Source organism: Oryctolagus cuniculus, chromosome 15 (genome assembly GCF_051225735.1).
Source record: "Oryctolagus cuniculus isolate XC-2025 breed Fujian yellow rabbit chromosome 15, ASM5122573v1, whole genome shotgun sequence".
Lineage (NCBI taxonomy): Eukaryota > Metazoa > Chordata > Mammalia > Lagomorpha > Leporidae > Oryctolagus > Oryctolagus cuniculus.
The window spans coordinates 90,010,917-90,033,293 of NC_142881.1; the positions used below are offsets into that span (position 1 = coordinate 90,010,917).

The following is a 22,377-nucleotide window of genomic DNA, read 5'->3' on the forward strand; positions in this document are numbered from 1 at the left end:
CAGAAATGTCCAGGGGTCCTCATCATGACCTGGCCATTCTGCGCAGTGGTCTGCTCTGGTAGTGCCACAGTCTCAGCTGCTGGAACATTCTGTACCTGGGGCCACCATTTAGCTGCCCGTGCCCAGGACCAGCTGCTGAGGCCGAACCATCTGTGGGGCTCCAGTTTCACCTCCTGCTTTGGGACCAAGACCTCCTCCTCCATCAGGTCTTCCCTGAGCCTTCTGGTCAAGTGATGGTGACCAGCAAGCTCTGGAGTCTGGTGTTTGGGGAGGGGAATCCTATGTCTGTATGTGCACATTTCTGTACTCACGTGTGAATACATGTGTATATTCATGTATATACCTCTACATATGTGTGAATATATATACCTATTTATTTATTATTCCTAGCAAAAAAGTTTCTATACCAACTTTCCTGGAGTACATTTTTAAAAATACAATATGTAACTTTTTAATATACATTAAAAAATCCTTAATTTTAGAAATTTCCAACTGTCTAAATATCCAAAGAATCCCACCTTCCGGTATAACCATGAATCAGTTAAATCAGCAAAATTAAAATTAACCCGTATTCTGACATTGAGAAATGACATAAAAATACCAACAATATAACGTCCACATAGAAAATGTCAACAGTGAACCCCGATTGCTACCTTTATGTATTTTGTCTTGTTTGTGGGACACAGGATTTGTCCTTTTTAAAACATGAACCCTATGTTAAATGCAGGGCTAGGCTATGGAGGGCAGACCTGTGTTCAGTTGAGAACTTTGTAGAGCACGGGTATGTCTAGTCCTTGTGTAAGTGGGTACATAAGTGTCTGAATAAGTAGATGACAAAGATTACTTCATGTGTAAGTCAGAAATAATCCCACACAGCACGTTTGTAAGGAAGAAGAGAATGTACAGGTACCAAAATGTTTTTTTTTCTTTTTTTTTTCTTTTGACAGGCAGAGTGGACAGTGAGAGAGAGAGACAGAGAAAGGTCTTCCTTTTGCCGTTGGTTCACCCTCCAATGGCCGGCATGGCCGGCGCGCTGCTGCTGGTGCACCGCACTGATCTGATGGCAGGAGCCAGGTACTTATCCTGGTCTCCCATGGGGTGCAGGGCACAAGCACTGGGGCCATCCTCCACTGCACTCCCTGGCCACAGCAGAGAGCTGGCCTGGAAGAGGGGCAACCGGGACAGAATCTGGCGCCCTGACCGGGACTAGAACCTGGTGTGCCGGCACCACAAGGCGGAGGATTAGCCTGTTGAGCCACGGTGCCGGCCTCCAAAATGTTTTTAAAGACTGAGTTAAATTCTTTTTAAAAGTCTGTGTTAATAGTGTGTTATGTATACTATATATGTATATAGTATCCAATTTTAAATACACTGTAGTAGTTGGCCTTGATGTAGTATTTAATTTAGCTATGTCTTCCTTTTTACTTTTATTAAAAAGGATTTAACTATGTATTTGACATTCAGAGTTACACACAGAGAGGCGGAGAAGCAGAGAGAGGGAGAGGTCTTCCATCTGCTGGCCCACTCCCCAATAGGCCGCAGCAGCCGGAGGTGAGCAGATCCGAAGCCAGGAGCCTCCCGGGGCCTCCTGAGTGGGTGCAGGGCCCAAGGACTAGGGCCATCTTGTGCTGCTTTTCCAGGCCATAGCAGAGCGCGGCATCGGAGGTGGAGCAGCCGGGACTCACACAGGCGCCCATATGGGAGGCCGGCCCTGCAGGCGGGGGCTTTACCCGCTACCCCACAGCCCGGCCCTCCCCGAAGCCGTTCCCCTTGGGATCCCGCCTGGGAAAGCAGAGGAGACGGCCCAGGACTTAGGCCTCTGACCCCACCCTGGAGTACTGGGTAAAAGCCCTGATTCTGCTTCGGCCTGGCCCAGCCCTGGCCTTTGTAGCCCCCTGGGGGGGGGGACCCAGACGGACGCCCTCTCAGAGAGAGAAAGAGGCTGGCGACCCTCACACACTGCTCCTCTGCCACGTGGCTGCCATAGCCAGTGCTGGGCCAGGCAGAAGCCAGGCGGCAGGAGCTCCATCAGGACTCTCACGAGGGAGGGAGGCCGGGTCCCAGGGACCTGGGCCCTCAGCGGCTCCTCCCTGGGTCACAGCCTGGAGCAGCGGGACTGGACGCGGCCCTGGGCATCAGATGCCTGATGCGGCAGCGTGCAGATGCGTCACGTGACCCCATGGGGGCCGCCCGTGTGCAGTGCGCCTGCGCCAGGCACTGGACCCGGAAGTGCATCTGCACGCATGGCCGCTCTGCCCCGCGGTGCTCAGGTGGGAGTGAGCGCCTTGTCCGCTCCTGCACAGAGCCAGCGCAGGCCCTGAGGAGCCGTCCTGGACGCTGCTGGCCGAGCCTGAGGGAGACCCAGCGCCCCCGGGTCAGGCCGGGGCCAGGTAGGCTGCGGCTGAGGCGGCCGTTACCCTCAGGACTCCATGCCTGCCCTGAGGAACAGCGAGGTCCTCTCTGGGGGAGCTGGGCGCGGGGTGTGGTCAGCTGAGGAGGCCTTGCTGTCACCGGGTAGGCGGGGCCGGGGCGCTGGGCTCGCGCTGGAGGAGGCCAGGCTGGGGGTGGGGGCAGAGAGTGGGCAGGGGTGTGCGTGGGAGGAGGCCGGGCCGGGGGTGGGGGGCAGAGAGCGGGCAGGGGTGTGTGTGGGAGGGGGCGGGGACAGGAGGGGAGGGGAGGGGCAGAATGAGAAGGGGCGTGGAGGTGGGGGAGGGAGGGGGGAGCCGTGCGCGTGGGAGAGGGAGGAGGAGAGTGACGGGTACGGGGCGGGGCGGCGGTTGGAGAGCAAGAACCTGCCCGGCCCGGTTCCGGTTTTGGGTTTCCTGTCCCCGGCTGGAAGTAGCCTGGGCCGCGTCCGTGCAGGAGCCCGGTCGGCCTCTCTGGGCCGGCTGCTCTAGGTGTGACGTGGGTGCAGGACACGGCCCGGCGCCCGAGTGAATGCGCACGGCCTCTGGTGCGTTTACGCCGCCTGCACCCGGGAGACGCGCACTCAGAGAAAGGCGGGAACCCCTCTGCTCTGGTCCATCCTGCCCCGGGCTCTGCCGCCTCAGAGGAAGTAGTAGTGGTTTTTTTTGTGTTTTTTTTGTTTGTTTTGTTTTGTTTTGTTTTGTTTTTAATTTAGAGCTTTGTGTGAAAGGCAGAGTTACTGGTGGGGGTGGGGCCGGTCTCCCATCTGCTGGTTCACTCCCTGATGGCTACAATGGCCAGGGCTGGGCCAGGCGGAAGCAGAACCAGGCATTCATCCAGTGCTGCAGCCTGGTTGCAGGGGACTTGGCCTTCTTCCTGTGCTTCCCTAGGCATAGTAGCCGAGAGCTGGATCAGAAGCGGAGCACCCTGGAATACAGCCTGCACCTGCCTGGGATGGCAGCGTGCTAGGCAGCAGGGTCGCCTGCTGTGCCACAGCCCAGGTTCCAGTAAATACCTTTCTGCCCACTGCTTCATTTCACTGGCGTGGTAACGGGATCCATGCGTCTGGTTTTGTGGGTCAGCATTATCGTTGTGAGTCTCCACGTTCTTTCAGGTCTTTGTCGAGGGCTCATTGCCAGTGCATGGTAGTCTCTGGCTGCATTCTTGATGCATTGGAGTAGCTGTGCCATGTGCATTGAAGTCCAGATTCTCTGTGACTGACTGTACACTGGAATGCTGACCGCAGCACCTGACCCTCCCCCCCCATTCTTCTCTTGGAAGTGCACCTGGAGCTGCAGGGGCTGTGGCATCGGCTGCACGTGTTCCTCTCTGGTGCTGCTTTCTCAGGCATGGGTGCTGCTGTGTTTCCCCATCAGTACTGTGTGCGTCCTGATGCTTCCTGTCCACAAGAGCTGGCCCTGGCTGTCCATGGCCTTTCCGCCCTGCCAGTGAGTTGTCATGGAAGCCACTGGTAGTTGTCACACAACCACTGTGTCAGTGGATGCTTTATTCTTTAAAATCTTGTGGTGTAATTTAGATGCAGTGACGTGCACAGATCTGAAGTCCGGTTTGAAGAGTTTGACCAATACGTGCAGCCACAGAACCCTCTCCTGTTGGGATCCAAGCTATTCCTGGGGCCTGTCAAGTGGCAGCTCTTTTCTTGTGCCATTCTAGAAATGGGCCTGTGTGTGACCAGGGACCTCCCTTATTTGGGTCACCCACCTATTCTCTTCAACGTTAGAGTCTTTGTGGGGGTCATATATGTTTCCTTGCTGCTTGGAATGCTTGCTCTCCCTGGTCTTATATGGTGCTAAGTTCTACCATTAAGCACAATGTTTCTCCAAGTTTCACAATTTTGATGGCCCCAGAACTTCTCCTCTGTCCATTTGCAGTCCATTGTGATGCTTCAAAAATTTTCTAGAAGCATTACTTAAAATTTAAATTTATTAGGGATGTGAAACAACTTCGCATTCTCCGCATGGTTTTTCCCATTCTCCACATTGTGAAGTGGGTTTAGCTGTTCTGAAGCTTCCCCAAATGGAATGTTGTTTCCAGAGCCTGTGGCTCAGCATCCACGCTGCCGCACAGATCTCTGAGCACTCCCCTTTACAGCCGAACACCCACAGCGCATGAGTAGAACCCTGTTGGTGACCACTTGTTCTTTTTTTTTTAGGCTTTATTTATCAGAAAGGCAGTGTTACAGAGAGGCAGGGGGGGAGGAGGGAGAGAGATTTTCCATCTGCTGGTTCACTCCCCCAAATGGCTGCAATGCCTGGCACTGTGCTGATCTGAAGCCGTGAGCCAAAAACTTCTTCCTGGTCTCCCATGTGGGTGCAGGGACCCAAGGACTTGGGCCATCTTCTGTTTCTTTCCCAGGCCATAGCAGAGTGCTGAATGGGAAGAGGCCAGCAGTGTGGGATGCCTGTGTCACAGGCAGAGGCTTAGCACCCTGTGCCACAGCGTCGGCCCTGTTACCCCCTCTTGGGTATTCTATTGGCCCTCCGCGTCATTTCTAGTTTTTGGCTGTTACAAGCAAAGCTGCTGTGAAGTGTGTTCTTGTCCCAGTCTGCCTGTGCACGCATATTTTCATTGTTCTAGAGGAAGCATACCTAGCTGTGCAATAGTGGCTTCTGAAGGGAGTGTATGCTTACCTGGCGAAGAACTTGCCAAAGGATTTTACAATGTTTGCACCATTTTACACTCTGTCCAGCCATTGCTTGCTAATTCCAGCTTCTCCTTCTCATTGTCCACTTTCACTGCCGTCAGTCTTTCTTCACATTAAGGATTTTAGGGTGTAGGTGCACCCCACATGGTCTTCATTTGTGTGTTCCCTACGACTCTTCATGGTGAGCACTTTCTCTCGTGCTGCTTGGCTGTTCACAACAGCACTCCATCATGTAATGCCCAAGACATTGCTCATTTTTCAAATTTTTAGAATTTTGAAGAACTCATTGATGTAACACTTGTCTTTGTGGGATTTGGTATTATAATTCCGTGGTTGTGTACAGTTGTCATGATCAATCAGGGTAATGAACACGTCCATCTCTTATATTTCTGTATATCAGAGCCTCGGCGCTCCTGTCTTCCAGGTCTTCTCAGAAACATGGTGGGTTTCTGTGCGTGGTGATTGCTCCCTGTGCTTTAGGACGCTGGGAATGCGTCAAATTGTAACTTTGGTGTGTGTCACTCAGCCTTCCCCGCCCTCTCCCGCCTACCCTTCCCAGCAGGCAGTATTCACTGCTCCCTGTTGAAGGCTGTCTGGGCCTTTCCTGGCTTTGAAGATCACGTGTAAAGCACTGTGAATTGTAACTGCTAGTTTTTCTGTGACTGTGGTTTCATTTCCCTTGAGTAAATGTATAGGGATGGAATTGCAGGGTCGCCTGCTCACGGGATGTTTCACTTTAAGGAAATGGTCAAATGGTCAAAGCACTTTATATGAGAGGTGGGGGGAGGGAAGGTCTTCCATCTACTGGTTCACTCCCCAAATGGCAAGCAGTTGGAAGACTTCTCTCTCTCTCTCTCTCTCTCTGCCTCCCTGTGTGTAACTCTGAATTTCAAATAAATAATTAAATCCTTTTTAATAAAAGTGAAAAATAAAAAAGGAAGACATAGCTATAAATAAAACACTTCATCAAGGCCAACTACCAGAGTGTATTTAAAATTGGATACTATATACATATATAATATACATAACACGCTATTAACACAGACTTTTAAAAAGAATTTAACTCAGTCTTTAAAAACATTTTGGTGTGGGGGGTGGGGGTTATGCAGCTGAGGGCCCTGCTCCAGGGTCTGTGCTGGGAGGAGTGGGGCCTATGGGCAGGAGTCACACGTGGAGGCTGTACCCACAGATGTCAGGGAGAGAGGCCTCGTGGCACCTAAGGCAGCCAGTGCACAGGGAAGAGGGTAGGCAGGGGGACGTGGGGGTTGTGATGGTCCCAGGTGCCTCAGCCCCAGGTGCACTCAGCACTGAGCATCTCTCAGGCAGGCCACCGGACTCGTTCAGTTCCAGGGTGACTTCTTGGGGAGAGCTGGTGTCGGGACACAGCTCCCTCAGCCCTGGGCAGCCTGGCCCTGCTCAGGACAGCAACCCCCCAACCGATGTAGGGGTGCTGCCACACACCCAGATGGTGGACCCCTGAAGGCCTAGTGCCCCCACTGGCACCAAGGGCCCCTTCCTGGCCTGGGCTCCCTGTTCTCACGGACACCAGCCCCTCCCTTCCCGTCTCAGTGCCCTGGGCTGAGATGGTTGTGGGATCATCCTGTGAGGCCTGGGCTTTGTGGGTTATGGGGCGACAGCGTTCTTTGACAAGAAGCACTGGAGACAAGTTTCAGTGAACATACCCATTTTATTAATGATCAGGCACACCTCTTAAAGGGCAGACAGAAGGGGCGTAGCTAATTCAGGGCAACACTAAGTCTATAGGATAGAGCCAATATTGGCCCTGCTAGGCTCCTCCATCAGCTTGAAGGTCACATAGACTGGAGCCTTCCCGATGGGCCTGGGCCACACCCGGAAGTATTTCCCTGACAGGCAATTACAGGGCCAGGGTGGGGGAAATGTGCCTGTGGCTTCTGTTGCCTGCCAGCAGTCAGGCTCATCTCCTGCATGGGCTGGGCAGGCAATCCCCCAGCTAGGGGCAGAATCACCCACATCACCCTGTCTGTATGGACAAAATCTCTGCCCATAGTATAGCCTTTCACTCCGCCAGGCCCATCGTGTCCCAGGCCTTTAATCCATTCCCAAAGAGGAGAGCTTAGTCTGACTGGCAGGTGGGCGTACAGATGTGGTCAGGTAGGGGCATGAGGGCGTGGTCTTCCAGCTCACAAACCTAATCCTATATGCCCGCCTACATCACAGCCCCTTCAGAGACTCCAGTCCCTTAATCCTAAGGGATGCTGAAGGCTGTAGAATCATCACATCTTCTATAGCTGCTTCCTGCTTATGAGGGGCGTAGTGCAGGCCCTGCCTTGCTGGGGCTGGGAGTCTCTGCCTAGCTCATCGAACAAGTTTGCTTTGTGAGCTGGAGCGGTCTCGGTCCCTGCCAATGTCTGTGTCCCCTGCATGGTCAGCTACTCCCAGAAGTTAAGTTCTGAAACAGATAAGCTTGTTAAGTAGCATCACAGAAGTGGAACAGGACCAAGAAGTGAACAAAAGTCCAGTGCCCCATAAGGTGGAAAGAATGTACCGCACAGACTCCCACATAGTGGGTGGTGACAGATTATAAACCCATTTCACTTGAGCGTAGAGGATTACAATAGAAAAACACATGAGGACTTGCATGTCAGTAGCAGCTCCCAGAGAGACTTGAGAGAGGCAGGCACAGGTGTCTGAAGGGACAGCAGCACTCTTGATGTGAGGACTGTCAAAGCTTTACTCTCTTTGCTGAAGGCCTCTACTTGGCTTACAGGAATAATCAGCTGTGTCTTGGAATTCTCCTGAGAAGACTTAAGAGGTAGAAGTTTCATCCTAACCTCACTGGGGTGGGCGTGCTCAGTAGCGCCTGGTGAAGTCCCTTCCATGTAAGCTATAACTGACCTGAAGAGGATCTTTCCAGGAATGCCCTCCTCAAGAATTCCTGATGTTGGAATTTTGTTAGCAGTGCCTTCGTTCCTTGGAACTCCTTTTGCAGCTCCCCGTCCAGCACAGTGTGTCTGCCTCAGGGCCTTTTAAAGCCATCTACAGAAGCGTGGAGTCCACATCACGGGATCCGTACTCTACAGAATCTTGCCATTCCCAGAAATATTCTCAGCTGTTTTGTGAGTCTGCGAAGGTCAAACATATGTAACATAGCTTCCCCTCTTAGACTGAGAGAGCACAGCTTTTTGCAGTCAGATCACATGCTGGGGAATCTACCTCCAGTTTAGATCCCTGAGCTTTGTTTGAAGTTCTGGATCCTCACTAGCCCAGACTTTGAGTTGAGTGGGATACAGAAGAAACTGTCCCATACGCAAAGTTTAGCAACACAGCAAGATGCATTGAAACGGCCGTCTTCTCCGTATCCCTGAGGCCTTTAACCACTCAGTACTCTGTATTCCACCCTATGTTATACATACAAGACAGGACTATGAGAGAGAGACATGGGTCGAAGAGTTCACATTGGAGACACTTAATAAACTTTAAGGAATTGCCTAAGAATACAGGCAATGGCATTTAGCACTTAGACATAAATAGAACCCATGACACCTGAGAGTGTAACACACTACACAAGGGAAATCTTTGGGAACGAGTTTTACCATTAATGCTAATGCTGTAGCTCTCTGAGGACAGAGGTCCTGCAGGGGAAGTTAGCACACAGTGACCCCTGCTGTTGATATAACAATTAACACTCTAATGCAGGAATCAGTGAGCACCCAGGCTCCTACATGAGCTTCCTAGGCTATGGAAGCCTTTTGAGTCCTCAAACTCTGTCAACATTCAGACAAGGCCACAAGCAGAGTGGAAGTTCTCTCCTCCCTTCAGAGAAAAGTACAGCCTTCTTTGATGACCACTTCTTTCCACTGGGGTCTCGCCCAGGGAGGTCCCGCATGTAGGAATGCTTTCTGCGCGAGTGTCCCGGGTTTCCATGCCTGAACTGCTCTCCTGGCCTTTTCAGCCAGACCAGGATGCCTCGAGGACTGACTAGGGGGTCACTGAGCGCTACTTCCAGCAACTGCCACTCTAGGAGTCTGTGGGACAGACTCCTTCCCACGTTGGAGCATTTACTCCTCTTTAATCCTATTCATTAATAGCAGTAAATACTTAATCCTACTGACAGGATCACTTTGTCACTTTTGCCGTCTAGCCCAAGGGGATTTGGGACCCCACTGCTAGGTTTAAAACTGTACCCTTAGAAGGAGGTCCGCAGGAATCCACGCAGGAATCCACAGCTTTACAGTTCCTTTGTAGGACCTGAGAAGACATAAACAGACACAGCTCTCTGCGAGCTTAATTATCCTTAAGCATTTGACTTGGATGCATTGCATTAGTTAGAATTCCTTTAACACTGGACCAAGCGATGTTTGTTCTGTAATACAGATACTACGGATTTCTATATAGATCACTCTAACAATCAGGTGTTCATTATATGCCAGACCCTGAGGGCCACCAACGTGGGGCAGAGTCTGTTGCCCATCTTCTTCATGCTGGGGTGGAGCATCTGCCATGTTTGATGCTCCGCCTCCCTGATGCTAACATGTTTCCAGGCAACCAAATCAGTTCTCCAACCTGGAATAACTGAAAGCAAGCTCGATTTGAAAATCAAAAGCCCAGGAACAGAGCTGAAATTCTCAGAACCTTTGTAAGCATCTGAGTTCTCCTGTTTCTGTTTTGAATACAAATTCTACAAGCCATGGAGTACCTGTGGCTTAGTCACTGCCCAGGCAGGGCTTCCTCCTCCCTCGGGAAATGCGCCTGGATGGGGGGAGACCCTATGAGTTCTAACAGGCGTTCTGGGACTTGCTTGGTCGCTGCATGCACCCGAGCGGGTCGAACCTGGGGAGAGGAGGGTCCAGGGTTTGGGATCCCACCTCTGCTTCCTCACTCTCCACCACTCCCCCCGGTGCATATATGCCAGGGCGCCCAACTTGGGCTTCCCTGGAGCGCCAGAAGGCCCAGCCCGCAGTGCTGTAGCAGCACGTGCTCTCCACCCCTGGCCCCACACCCTGTGTCTCCCAGCTAGGACCAGGCACCCAGGGCAGCCGCACTTCCCCATCAGAGCTCCCGCCCCCAGTCACGATCCCAGCATGGAGCGCAGATAATGGACAGGGTGAAAGATGGACAGATAAGCAACGTTAGAACATGTGGGCAGACCTCCCTAGAATGGGACGGTATTTCCTCTCTCCTAGCAGAGGGGGCCTGGGGCTGGTACACGGTGAGGGGCCCTAGAATGGGACGAGTGTACCATCTTCAACTAGCAGAGAGGGACTGGGGGCCTGACCACAGACGATGCCTCCTCATCTAGCAGGGAGGGCCCCACCCTCGCTCACCGTATACGTTGAGGTCCCTGTTTGGGCACCAGCTGCGGGCTCGTCCTGTGAGCCACACACTGTGGGATGGTGGGGCAACAGCGTTCTTCCACAAGCACCAGAGACAAGATTGGCGATCGTGCCCGTTTTATTAATGATCAAGCACACCTCTTAAAGTGCAAGCAGAAAGGGCATAGCTAGTTCAGGGCAACACTAATTGATAGGCTAGAGCTGATGTTGGCTCTGCTAGGCTCCTCCAATCAGTGTGAAGGTCACATAGGCTAGAGCCTTCTTCATGGGCCAGGGCCACACCCGGGAGCAGTTTCCCTGATGGGCAATGACAGGGCCCTATACCAGGCAGCAGGGGCGGGGAAATGTGCCTGTGGCTCCTGCCACCTGCCAGCAGTCTGGCTAACCTCCTGCACAAGCTAGGCAGACAATCCAAAAGCTAGGCATACAATCACCCACAGATAATGAAACTGGTTCCTCCCTGACCCACTAGGGAGGCAGAAGTGTCTGATCAGGGACCTGTCCACACCTCTCCGCTTCCCTTGCTTTCCAGTGAGCAGAAGATACCCCAAGACAGCACCCCGGGGGCAAAGGTAAAGACAAGCCCTTGGCCATGGGCCAGTCATCTGGGAAGCAGAGCTGGGTGGAGGGGGCATGTGGGGCTCAGCAGTGGTTACTGTAACCCCATAAGGTACTGCGATGCGGTACTTACACGGCACCTGCTGACACCTGAACACACTCACCTGTCCCAGAACTGAGCCGCAGCTCAGGGGCATCTGCCTGTCGGCCGCCATGACTCATTGGCATGGTTGGGAGTGACCTGGCTGGAGCTCAGGGGCTCTGCCTTGAGGCAGGGGCAGCTTGGGTCAGAGGCCAGGCCACCGACGCTCCCCAGACAGAAGACCTGGGGCTCATGGTCTGTGTCTTTTCTGGTTCCTTCCTTTGAGTGCACACAGAGCTCCGGAGCTCCATCTGAGGGCCACTCTCAGAGCCTGAAGCTGGGCTCACACCATCCTGTCTTGTTTTCCAGCGCAAACAGGTGCACAGGATCCAGAAGTGGGTGAAAATGATAAAGAATCATAGCAAATACCGCGGCAGCAAGAAGGTACCGTGGAGCTGAGGGCCCCTCGGGAACACTGAGAGCTGAGTTGGGGTTTGAGCAGTGCCCGTTCCCGTGCCAGGCACCGCCTGCCTCTCAGATGCCCAGGGGCAACTGCCCAGCCCCCAGGGACACAGGTCATGTGCACCCCTTCCCCATACACGCAGGACACTGTCCTGGTAGAAAATCTGAAGTCACTGCTGAAGACAATCCCGGATGCAGGGCAGGTGTGGTTCCAGGAGCCCTGTAGGGGGCAGTCAGTGCATGCCAGAGCCAGTGCCCCTGAGCCCTTGGCCCCCAGTCACTGTGGGTCATAAGGCCCCATCTGGGCAGATCCTCCCTATGCCAATACACACGGAGCCCCTGGCTTCTCCCTCCCCGAGTGGCCACGTGCACCACTCACTGGAGGCTCCTCTTTCCTGCAGTTTCATCGAAGAGGCTGTAAAGGAATCCCTGCCCAGGTGTGTGGGAAGGTGTGGGCCCTGATGCTGGTCACCCACAACAAGAAGGCCGAGAATCCGGGCAAATAAAGGTACAGCTCTACACTCAGCCCAAGGGGGCCCGGCCTGCTCGGGCCTGGTCAGGAGCCTGAGCCTCCGTGGTCTGGTCACTGGGCCCTCAGGAACCTCCTCCCTATCCTGCCTTCCTCTCCCCGGGTCCTCCTCAGGGCCTTCTCCACGTCTCCCCAGACCCAGCTGGGCCATCTAGGCTCCCTGCCTGGGGACTGGCCCTTCTCTCTGCTGAGCTCAGCTGGGCAGCTTGCCACAAGAACAGCACACAGGAATTGCTGGTCCATGATGGGTGGTGTCTCCCAATTTGAGATCACAATGGTGTGTTGAAGTGACTCTCTACAGGCTCCGTGCTCACAGGCCCTCCCACATCTGCTGCTGCTTTCACCTGACTTGCTCCCCCTGGCCTTGCCCTTGCCTGGAGTGGCTTGTCTAACGGTCACACTCAGCTCTCAGCTGCTTCTGGCAATGCAGATGGCTCTCATGACGCCGGCTGCCATCAGGGAGCAGGGCCCAGCTGTGTGGCCAACCCTGTGCTCCCCGAAGTCTTGAGATTGGGGCTGGCCCTGGGAGCTGGGCCTGAGGACAGTCATTGCCCAGGGGCAACTCAAACCCAAGGGTGCTTTCCAATGTCTTGCTATTGATGGGCCCCTCCAGGAGGGGGCAGCATTCACCACTGGTCTGGGTGTAGCAGGGCCTGAGATGCAGGGAGGAGGATCTGAAGCCTGGCTGGGGTGCAGACTGATTCTCTGCTGAGAAGTGCTGGGGGCAGGCAGGGGGAGTGCACAGGGACCTTCAGAGCCCCTGTCTCATGCAGACAATTCGGGGTCTCAGTGGCCCCTTCTGCAGGGATCCTGGGCACTGGGGGGGACGTCAGCCAGAAGAGCTGCTGTGGATTGGAGAAATTTGTGGCAATGGGGCTTTGCTGCTCCTGAGGCAGGCCCCTCCCCCTTGCCCCCGCCCTGCAGGAGATGAAAGAACAGGACAGGCTGTACCCAAACCAATTCCAGCAGATCCACTCCACTGTTACGGGGACTTTAAGAAGTCACCTGATGCTCAGAGAACGATATGGAATCAAGTGAGGCCTCGGGGCCTCAGGGCCTCAGGGGTGGGGTGAGCAAGGGTCCCTGGGACAACTGGGGTTCCTAGGAGAGACTCACATACAAACCTAGAGCAAAAATCCCTTTTGGGAAAAAAAAATGGGGCCATGGGCCTTTTTTATATCATATAAACTTTCCAAAAGACACTGTGGGAGAGGATGAAATGAACACACACAAGAGGAGACAACATTAGCAATCTATCTAATGAAGGTATTATTTCCAGACCATTCAGAGAGCCCTTCAACTCACTAACGAGGAAGCAGTGCACAGCCTCCCGGCGCCCCGGGGACACGGGCTCATAGGACCCCTTCATGAAAGCACACACAATTCACCTCCTCAACGCGTGAACACACGCTTAGTACCTGAACCACAGTGGGGCACCATGCACAGCTGTGAGAACTGGGGATCTGAAATCACGGAGGATGCTGGGTGCAGGCGTGTTACCTGTGTTACTGCTGAATCCTAAAATGGGATTCAGCGAGAGGCAGGACAAGGCTCGGGCCTGGGCTGACCCGGATGCATCTCGGGTGCATTCTGCTGAGAGGAAGCGTCCCTCTAAGACTACACGTGCTGTGATCCACTCATACGACATCTGCAAGAGGCCGTGCCCTGGGACAGAGAAGAGGACAGTTTGGCCTAAGGAGGGGGAGTTTGGGAAGTTTTGTCACTGAGGGCCCGTGGGCAGCTCATAGGTGACGGGATTGCTCCCTACGAGGCTGCAGTGGTGCATGGGAGGCTGACTCTCCATGGAGTGAGACCCACGGGATGGTACCTCCCTCAGTGGACGCCCTCCTGTGCAATCTGAACACACAGCTCGGGAAGTGAAACTGCACACAACTGCATCCCTGAGATGTGTGCATGTCATTGCAGGCAGCGCTCACCCACACGGTGGACCACACGCAGGTGCCCTGATGACATCACTGCTCATGAGCAGAGTGTCACAGGCCCTGTGTGTGGCTGTGAGGCTCTGTTAGGCAGAGCCACACTGAGCCTCGGCAGCACAGGACGCACAGCCTCTGTCCTCTCTCTTCCAGCCAACGCGCCTTATTCCAAGTGCTCATGGCCTATTCTGTTCATAATCACTTGAGTCTTCTGGGATCTTATCACAGGTGCTATCCTGGCAGTCCCTGCAGGGTGTCCTGCTCACAGAGATCCCTTTCTGGTCTGAGCAGTCTCTCTATTCCACAACTCAGAGACAGAGAGGCAGAGGCCAGGGTCACGCCCTTCTTCGATAGAACTCAATTCGGTGAACAGAAGGGCAGCCTTCTGATGATCTCCCGACCCTAGGAGCTTGGCAGGGGTGGGATGCCCCTCCCAGGACTAGTGCCCCACCAGTCAGGTGGGAGTGGACATGAGCTGTGTGACTTTGCAGTGGTTATGAAAGTCAAGTCTGGGCCCCGCTGATGCCTTTGCACCTGTCAGACATGCGGCAGGTGCCAAGGGCCTGAATCCCACTCCACACCGTGCCACTGCCACAACCACCCACTCAGACCTTTCCAATGAGGGGAGCAGGTGCAGGACTCCATGGGTGATCCTCCAAGGCCTGGGCATCCCCATCCCCCTGACCTGCCACTGACCAACTCTGCCTGGAGCCCTGGGGCCTGGCACTCAGGAAGCCCAGCCTGCACCCATGACAGAGGCACACTTCCCTGTTCCGGCCCTGGCCTGGTGCACTTCCTGGCTTACTTCTCCCTCATGTGAGAAAGGGCCAACAGGTCACCTGTGGCACTCACGTATCCAGCAGCTACCATGGGTGTGGAGCCTGGATTCTTACAGCAGCCTGGCCCATCCTGACATCTTGGGGGTACAAGGTGTCCTTGCTTCTGGTCTCCCCCCTGTGCTGCATGAGCTCAGGCCCTGTAGGATTCTCCAGGAACACTGAGACGTGGGCTCCAATTCTTAGGATGCCGACACCAAGTGGCAGGATTCAGGCTGAGGGGGAGGCCGGAGGGGCTGCTTCCTCAATCTTCCTGGGCCCTTCAGTGGGCGACCCTGATCTCCTTGAGAAGTGGGCCATCCCAGGAGAGTTCATTTTGCCAGGGGAGGTCAGCTAGAGGCATTCTGGGATCTGGCAGGAGGTGAGCTATGGCCAGGACCTGAGCCATGTGGCGGTGCTCTTGCTGACATAGATGAGTGAGGAATTTTTTCTAGGTGCTGATCCAGTTCATGGAGAACCACAAACACGGGATGCACAGTAGGTGGGTGGCGTGTGGGGCCCAGTGCATGCAAGACCATGCACGGCCCTCACTGGCTCCTGAGTGTGCAGGACACTGTCCCTGTGGGGGCACTTCCTAGAAGCCAGGACTGACTGAGGAATCCTAGACTGAACCAGACCACTTCTCTAACATTCAAAGGCCTTGGAGCCTAGCCACGGCCATCCTGGGTGTTGGAACCTTCAGAACAAGGGGTCCTGTGCTAACCCACGTGACACAGGTCCCCAGTGTCCCTTCTGCCTCACAAACTCTTTGCTTCCTCTCAAGCACAGAGCCACACCCAGGGAACATGCAGAAGGCAGCATCCCCTGTGGGGTCATCCATCCTTGCTCTGTGTCTGAATGGTCAGGAGGCACCCAGTCTGCCTACACTCACCCCAGCAGTCTCCAGGGGGAAGCCTGCTTAGGCTGCACACAGTCACCCACCTGCACCCACCGCCCTCTGCAGGTGCTCTGCCATGGCCAAGTTCATTTCCACCTGCTTCTGTTAGTGCATCCCCTGACCCTCAGTGCTCAGAAACACCCCACCCCAGTCTTTGGTTCTCCAGCTTCCTATGTGTGTGTGTTTGTGTGTGGGGTGCATGGCTGATACTCCTCAGGTTTCTACAAACCGCACTCCCCAAAACTGGAAAGACTGCAGCAACATCTTGAACATATCATGCATCGCCCACTCCCCTCCCTGCAGAAACACCTGGTAAGTAAAACATCTTGTCTCCTCCCGGGGGCTCTGTGCTCCTGGAGGGGAGGACAGAAAGGGGTCCTGTCTCCTTCCTGGGCCAGGGGAGGCCATGTCCTCACCAAGGCTTCCTTGGTTACTGGGGTCTGCATCAGTTTGGGTGTTGGTTTGTTTTCTAGCACTTGGTCTTCCAGAGTTTGCGTAGATTGAAGGGAGATGCTGTCCCCAGGGAAGAGTGGGAGATAGGAACTGTGTCCCTTCAGGAACCTGCATGTCTGTGGGGGAGGGGGTGAACCTGGTGCTGGGCTTCTGCACCCGGGGGCTCAGACTAGAGGGAGTCAGGCCTGCTCCGTGGGCCCTGACCTCCCCCTGCCTCTTCTTAGGAGGAGGATGTGTGTCTCGGGGACTTCACGGCCCACTGGTTTACTCAGTGCCTTCTGGAAGGGGTAAGAGCCCCTGGGGATCTCTGCCCACAGAAGCTCCTGCCCCAGTGTCTGGCTCTCCTGTCCTAGTTTCATGTGGCCCTGAGCAGAGCTGAGCTCCCCCAGCCCCAGCAGACAAAGGAGGGACCCTGCTGTGCAGACAAGACAGGCCCTGCTCTGAGGAGCCTGGCCCAAGCTGAGGCTGAGTCCCAGGGCAGGCAAGGAGGGGACAGGTCCAAGCAGGACGTATCCTGCAAAGCGTCTCCTAGTAGCACATCCCTGCCCCCACAGCTCCAAAGGCCAAGATCAGCACTGAGGACATGCAGGCACTGGGAGCAGACCAGGGGTCTCGTATCCTACCCAGAGATGAAGCAGGCTCTACCAAGATTTGGCCTCCACATGGCTTAGAGGAAAGACTCGGAGGAGGAGGAAGAGAGCTGTGAAGAAGGCAGCCCAGAGCCCCTCGGCCTTAGGTTCTGCTGTGAGGGCGCGGAGTCTCTACGTGTTACCACCCTTCCGAGACTCCAGAGAGCTCGTGGGGGAGGGGAGGGCTGTGCCAGTGTGCCAGTTTCCCTAACCTGAGCCGGCAGGACAGAGGGAAGACGACTCTTCTGATGCTGGCAGCCGGGAGGGCCTGTGGATATGGGCTCCTCCACAGCCCTAGGAGCCCCTGGATCCAGGGCCCATGCAGGCTGTCCCAGCCTGGGGGCCACAGCTGAAGACTCCCTACCTGCATGGCAGCCCCTCGCACTCTTGGGACAGTCACAGGCTGGTCCAGCCAGAGCCAGCCCTGTGCTGCGAGACCAGGCCTGGTGCCCTCCCTGGCTCAAGGCCTCCTTGCCTCCTATTCCATGGGGTACCTGGATGATGGGTGCCTCCTGGAAGAGAGGCCGAGCCCACCATGTGTCCTGCCCAGGCTGGACAGCAGCCTGCTGTTCTTTACACAGAGTCCTCTACGCTGGATTGAGCCCCCACCCACCCAGTGGCCCTCCCCCGCCTCTTCCTGGGGCCAGGACAGAGGGGTGTCAGGACTGCTGTGGGCACCTCCATCGCTGGAAGGTGATAGCATAGTGCCTGTAGCTACTGGACTGTTCCCGCCCCCACCCTCAAGGAGAACATTTAGGCCTTTATTCTTGATGCTGATGTGTATTAACTTGTTTCCATGTACTAAAGTGTTAGATTGGAACATGTCTGCTCCAGTTTTGTGACCCCCAGAGCCCAGCTTCAGCAGGGCTTCTCTGTGTTTCTGACGAGTGTTGGAGGCTCCACAGCCCCCACCCCAGGCAGAGATCTGCACAGCACCCTGAAGCTAATGCCTGAGATTCACCTGTGCCCTCCAGGGGGCTGAGTCAGGGCTGGGAGAGCAGCAGCCGTGAGCACCCACCAACAGATGTAAAGGATGATTAAAACCAGAATTCAGAAACCCTTCCAAAAGTAGATAAGAAGAAGAAGCACCTGCCATCTGATGTCAGGGCACCAGTACGAGCCTGATGTGAAAATAAAACTACATCATACAGAAAACTACAAACAAGCATCACCTGCAAATACACAAAAATTATCAGCAAACAGAATCCAGTGCAATAAAAGGTTTACACACTCTGATTAACTGAGCATAATTCCAGGAATGCAAGCATGGTAAACACGAAAGGGCAATCAATGTAATAAACAGAATAAGGACACACACATAACCTTTAGAGACACAGCAAAGGCATCTGAGAAAACTGATTATGTCTCTCCCCTGAAACACAAGCACATAGAACTCCTAATAAACATGACCAGGAAAGATCTTTACCATGAAACACTTCAGTCAAATTCTTCACAGTCAAACATAAAGCAAAGATTCTAAAGTGTACACAAGAGAAACATCAGATCTCCAATTATAATCACATCTGAATTCTCATCAGAAACCCTGTATGGGCTAGGAGAAAGTGGTGAGATCTATTCCAAGCCATAAGAGAAAAAGTTGTCAACCCAGAATACTAAACCTTGTAAAGCTCTAATTCATGAATGAAGGTGAAATAAAAAATTAGAGGGTGCTAGTGCTAGTCCCAGCGGCTCCTCTTCCATTACAGCTCTCTGCTATGGCCTGGGATATCAGAAGATGGCCTAGGTCCTTAGGGCCCTGCACCCATGTGGGAGACCCGGAAGAAACTCCTGGATCTTGACTGGAACAGCTCCGGCCATTACGGCCATCTGGGGAGAGAACCAGTGGTTGGAAGACCTCTGTCTCGACCTCGCTCTGTAACTCTTTCAAATAAATCTTCAAAAAAAATTGGTTCAATGTAGATACAACGGATTGATTCTCAGAAGGAAACAAACCGCTAAAAAACTCCAGTAAAACTAGAAACTCTGAATATACTTACTCTTTCTTTTTTTCATTTATTTTAAAAGCAGAGTTATAGAGAGAGGTAGGGACAGAGAGAGAGGTCTTCCATTCACTTGTCTGAATATACTTATAATTTGGAAAGAGATTGCTGTAGCAGGAAAAAAATAAAAAAAAAAAAACATGAAGAAAAGTCCAGGTCCAGATGGTTCCACAGGAGAAAACTCCCATTTAAAGGATAATTAAAGTCCTTGATTCGCAAACCCTTCCAAAAAGAGAAGAAGAGTAAAAACATTCCATTTTATTCCAACAGACCACTATTAGCCCAACATCGAACACAAACAGATCATAAAGAAAATGGCACACAAATATCCATTATGAATATATCCCATTCCTCAACAAAAGATTACCAAACCCTATCCAGGAGTACAAAAAAGGTTTGCACACTCTGTGCAACTGGGAGTTACTCTGGGAATGCAAGGATGGCTACCATACGAAAATCAATGTATCACAGAACAGAATCAACATGGGAAAAGCCCACAAAGCACCCCTATAGACAGAAAACCTATTTCGCAAAACTTAGTTACCTTTGAGATAGTAAAGAAATGACCTAATTAGGAACGAAGGCCAACCTCAGCCGGACAATGGTCTGTCATGAAAAAGGCACACAACACACAGCACACACCGAATGCAGTAACCAGAAACCGTCCTCGGAGCCCAGGAAACAGACGAGCATGTTCGCTCCTACTCCTGGGTCAGGGGGCTCAGAGGTCTAGAGCAGGGCGGCTGGGCCATCAACAAGGACACAAAGGGGAACACGGGCCGTTCCGGGAGCAGGCAGAGCCACCTCTGCTCCCCACAGCTGCTCGCACACTGGGCAAAGTACAAGGGTCCACACAGCACCACCGCGACTCCGCCCACGCCCTGCTCCCTGCAGGACCCCAGAGCAACAGGCAAGGTGCAGAGGCCTGGCCCAAGCCAGCAGGGAAGCCCCCAGCAGGAACCCGGGACGCCCCCTCACTCACCATAGGGAGCCCCGTTGTGCTTGCTGGACAGAGGCCTGCGAAGGTCATGGCTTCAACGCTGCCTCGGGCCTAGAGCGCTAGGCTCACCGTGGGAGCCACCGCCCAGCGCCCTGCTCCACCCACGATGCCCCCTGCAGTTCCCATGGAGCACCCGGGAAGCCAGTGGCCTCGGTGTGGTGAGGGCGCTGTGGCCTGCGCTGAGATCCAGCACACACAATGGCTGCCTCCACCCACCCGGGCCGCCTGTCCTGAGAGGGGCAGAAACCGGAAGTTCCCAGGGCCACTTCCCGGAAGCCAGTGGTGCCCACAAGGGAGGAGGAGGCAGGGGCACTGCAGGGGCTGGCATGGGGGTAGTAGGTTCAGGCTCCACCTGGGGTGCCTACATCCCCTATGGGCACCAGTTTGAGTCCCAGGGCTCCACTTCTGATCCAGCTCCCTGCTAATGGCCTGGGAAAGCAGTGAGAGATGGCCCAAGGGCTTGGGCCCCTGCACCCACATGGGACCTGGAAGACTTGTGTGGCCATTTGAGAGGGATCCAGCAGATAAAGACTCTGCCTTCCAAATAACGAAATAAAGCTTAAAAAAAATAAAGAAATGAACACCTGTGCATGGAATTCAAAATTTTTCATACCAAATAAACTTATCTCTCTTTCATTATTGCTTTTCATCTGAAAGGCTCACCACATATATAGACACACACACACACACACACAGACTTGCATCCACTTCTTCACTCTCCGGTGTCTGCAAAACCAGGGCTGTGTCAGGCCGAAGCCAGGACCTGGAACTCCATCTAGATCTCTCAGATTGGTGGCAGCGACTCCAGTACTAGAGCCAGCCATCTGCTGCCCCCCAGGGTATAAACTCCCAAGGAGGTGGAAGAGGAGGAGAACTGGGAATTGACCCTGGGCACTCTGACATGGATGCAGGCTTCCCAAGATGTAACTGCTGTGCCAGGGCCCATCCTAAACTTCTCTTTTAAATTCATTGTTCTCGGGGCTGGGATCATGGCACAGCAGGTGAAGCCACTGTCTGCCATGCTGGCGTCCCTTACGGACACTGGTATGAGACTTGGCTGCTCAACTTCTGATTCAGCTCCTTGGGAATCTGTCTGAAAAGCAGGAGAAAATGGCCCAAGACTTTGGGCCCAGATGGAGTTCCAGACCTCAGCTTTCAGCTTGGCCCAGGCCTGGCCATGTGACTATTTGGGGAGGAAACCAGTATACCAGTGGATGTAGGAAGACAGTTTCTCTCTCTCTCACACACACACACGCACACACACACACACACCCACAATCCAATCTGTAGCTCTGAATTCAAATACACAAATAGCCTTAAAAACATAAAATCAAATAGGGGCCAGCATTCTGGCATGATGGGTAAAGCTGCCGCCGGTGCCTGTGGTGCCAGCATCCCATGTGGGCACCGGTTCCGGTCTTGGCTATTCTGCTTCCAATCCAGCTCCTCCTTGCCCTGGAGGGCAGTGGAGGATGGCTCGGGTGCTTGGGTCCTTGTATTCCTGTGGGGGACCTGGGGAGGCTCCTGGCTCCTGACTTCGGATTGGTCTGGCTTTGACTGTTGCAGCTACTTATGGAGTGGACCAGCAGATGGAGGACCTCTCCCTCTCTCTCTCTCTCTGTCTCTCTCCCTCCCTCACTCCCTCTCTCTTTCAAATAAATACCTATTTTAAAAAAGCAAATTGATAATAACATTACTAGGTGAATGATATTCAAAGAATTCAAAATATTCAGTACATTTTCTATAAAAATCTAAAAGACTCTGGGGTGCAGAAATTTAAAAAAGAAAACAGGAATCGCTTTTCCTAGATCAGGAAGAAGACTAAAGGTTTTGCTCTTGTTACTTCTGATCAACATGCTGTAGTGCTGTTAATATAACAATACTCCCCGAATTCCCTACACAAATCACACAATTCCTTCCAAACTCTAGTGCCCTTTCTGCAAACTTGATGTACGGATGCCAAAATTCATACAGAGAGGTAAGGAACCCAGTAGGAGCAAAGCAGCTTTGAAAATGAAAGATACTGTTAGAAGATTCACATTTCCCAATATCAAAACTTAGTCCCAGGGCCTGTGTGTGTGGCTTAGGAGGTAAAGCCGCTGCTTGTGGCGCCTGCATACCAGGTGGGCAAGGGTTTGAGTCCAAGTGCTCCACTTCTGGTGCGGCTCCCTGCTACTGTGCCTGGGAAACAGCAGAGGATGGCCCAAGTACTTAGGGCCCTGCCCTATGTGTGAGACCTCCATGAAGCTCCTGGCTTTGACCGTCCCAGTAGCCACTGTGGCCATTTGGAATGAACCAGTGGATAGAAGAACTCTGTCTGTCTTATAACTCTGCCTTTCAAATAAATCAATATTTCAAAAAACAGAAACAAAAAAAATGGTCTTCAGCAGTGCCACTGCAGGCAAAAAAGGAAGTGAAAAGCAACCATCCTGGGAGAGGCAGAATCACCCCTGTTCTCCCCTAGCATGAGCTCACATTCAGAAAAGTGCTAAGCAATCCACAGCAGTAGTAGAACTCCCAGCATGCCCAGCACAGCGGCAGAATCAAAGAGCAATATGCAAAGAAGAATGGCATGGCACAGGCTGACAGGGAAGAATCACAAAAGGAAACAGGAAGTCTTCCTCACTC

The 22,377-nt window shown here is 53.4% G+C and overlaps 2 long non-coding RNA genes across 17 annotated transcripts in view; one reads left to right on the plus strand and one right to left on the minus strand.

Annotated features, from left to right (window-relative positions):
• Positions 1–6,738: 6,738 nt before the first annotated feature.
• Positions 6,739–22,377, minus strand: part of LOC127488302 (uncharacterized) — a 31,420-nt gene continuing 15,781 nt past the window's right edge. For 6 of the 13 annotated variants that reach the window (XR_016221266.1, XR_016221263.1, XR_016221265.1 and 3 more), the window contains one exon: positions 6,739–13,682. This is a non-coding gene — a long non-coding RNA (uncharacterized LOC127488302). The remainder of the gene's footprint in view (positions 13,683–22,377) is intronic. The other 7 variants (XR_016221274.1, XR_016221273.1, XR_016221275.1 and 4 more) reach the window with 6 other exon arrangements.
• On the plus strand, positions 13,678–22,365 carry LOC149122171 (uncharacterized). 4 transcript variants are annotated; one of them, XR_016221278.1, is made up of 4 exons: positions 13,678–15,979; positions 16,345–16,407; positions 16,675–16,734; positions 16,974–22,365. It is a non-coding gene; the product is annotated as an uncharacterized LOC149122171 (long non-coding RNA). The 4 variants fall into 4 exon arrangements; XR_016221276.1 differs by having other exon boundaries at positions 13,678–16,407; XR_016221277.1 differs by having other exon boundaries at positions 16,675–22,365.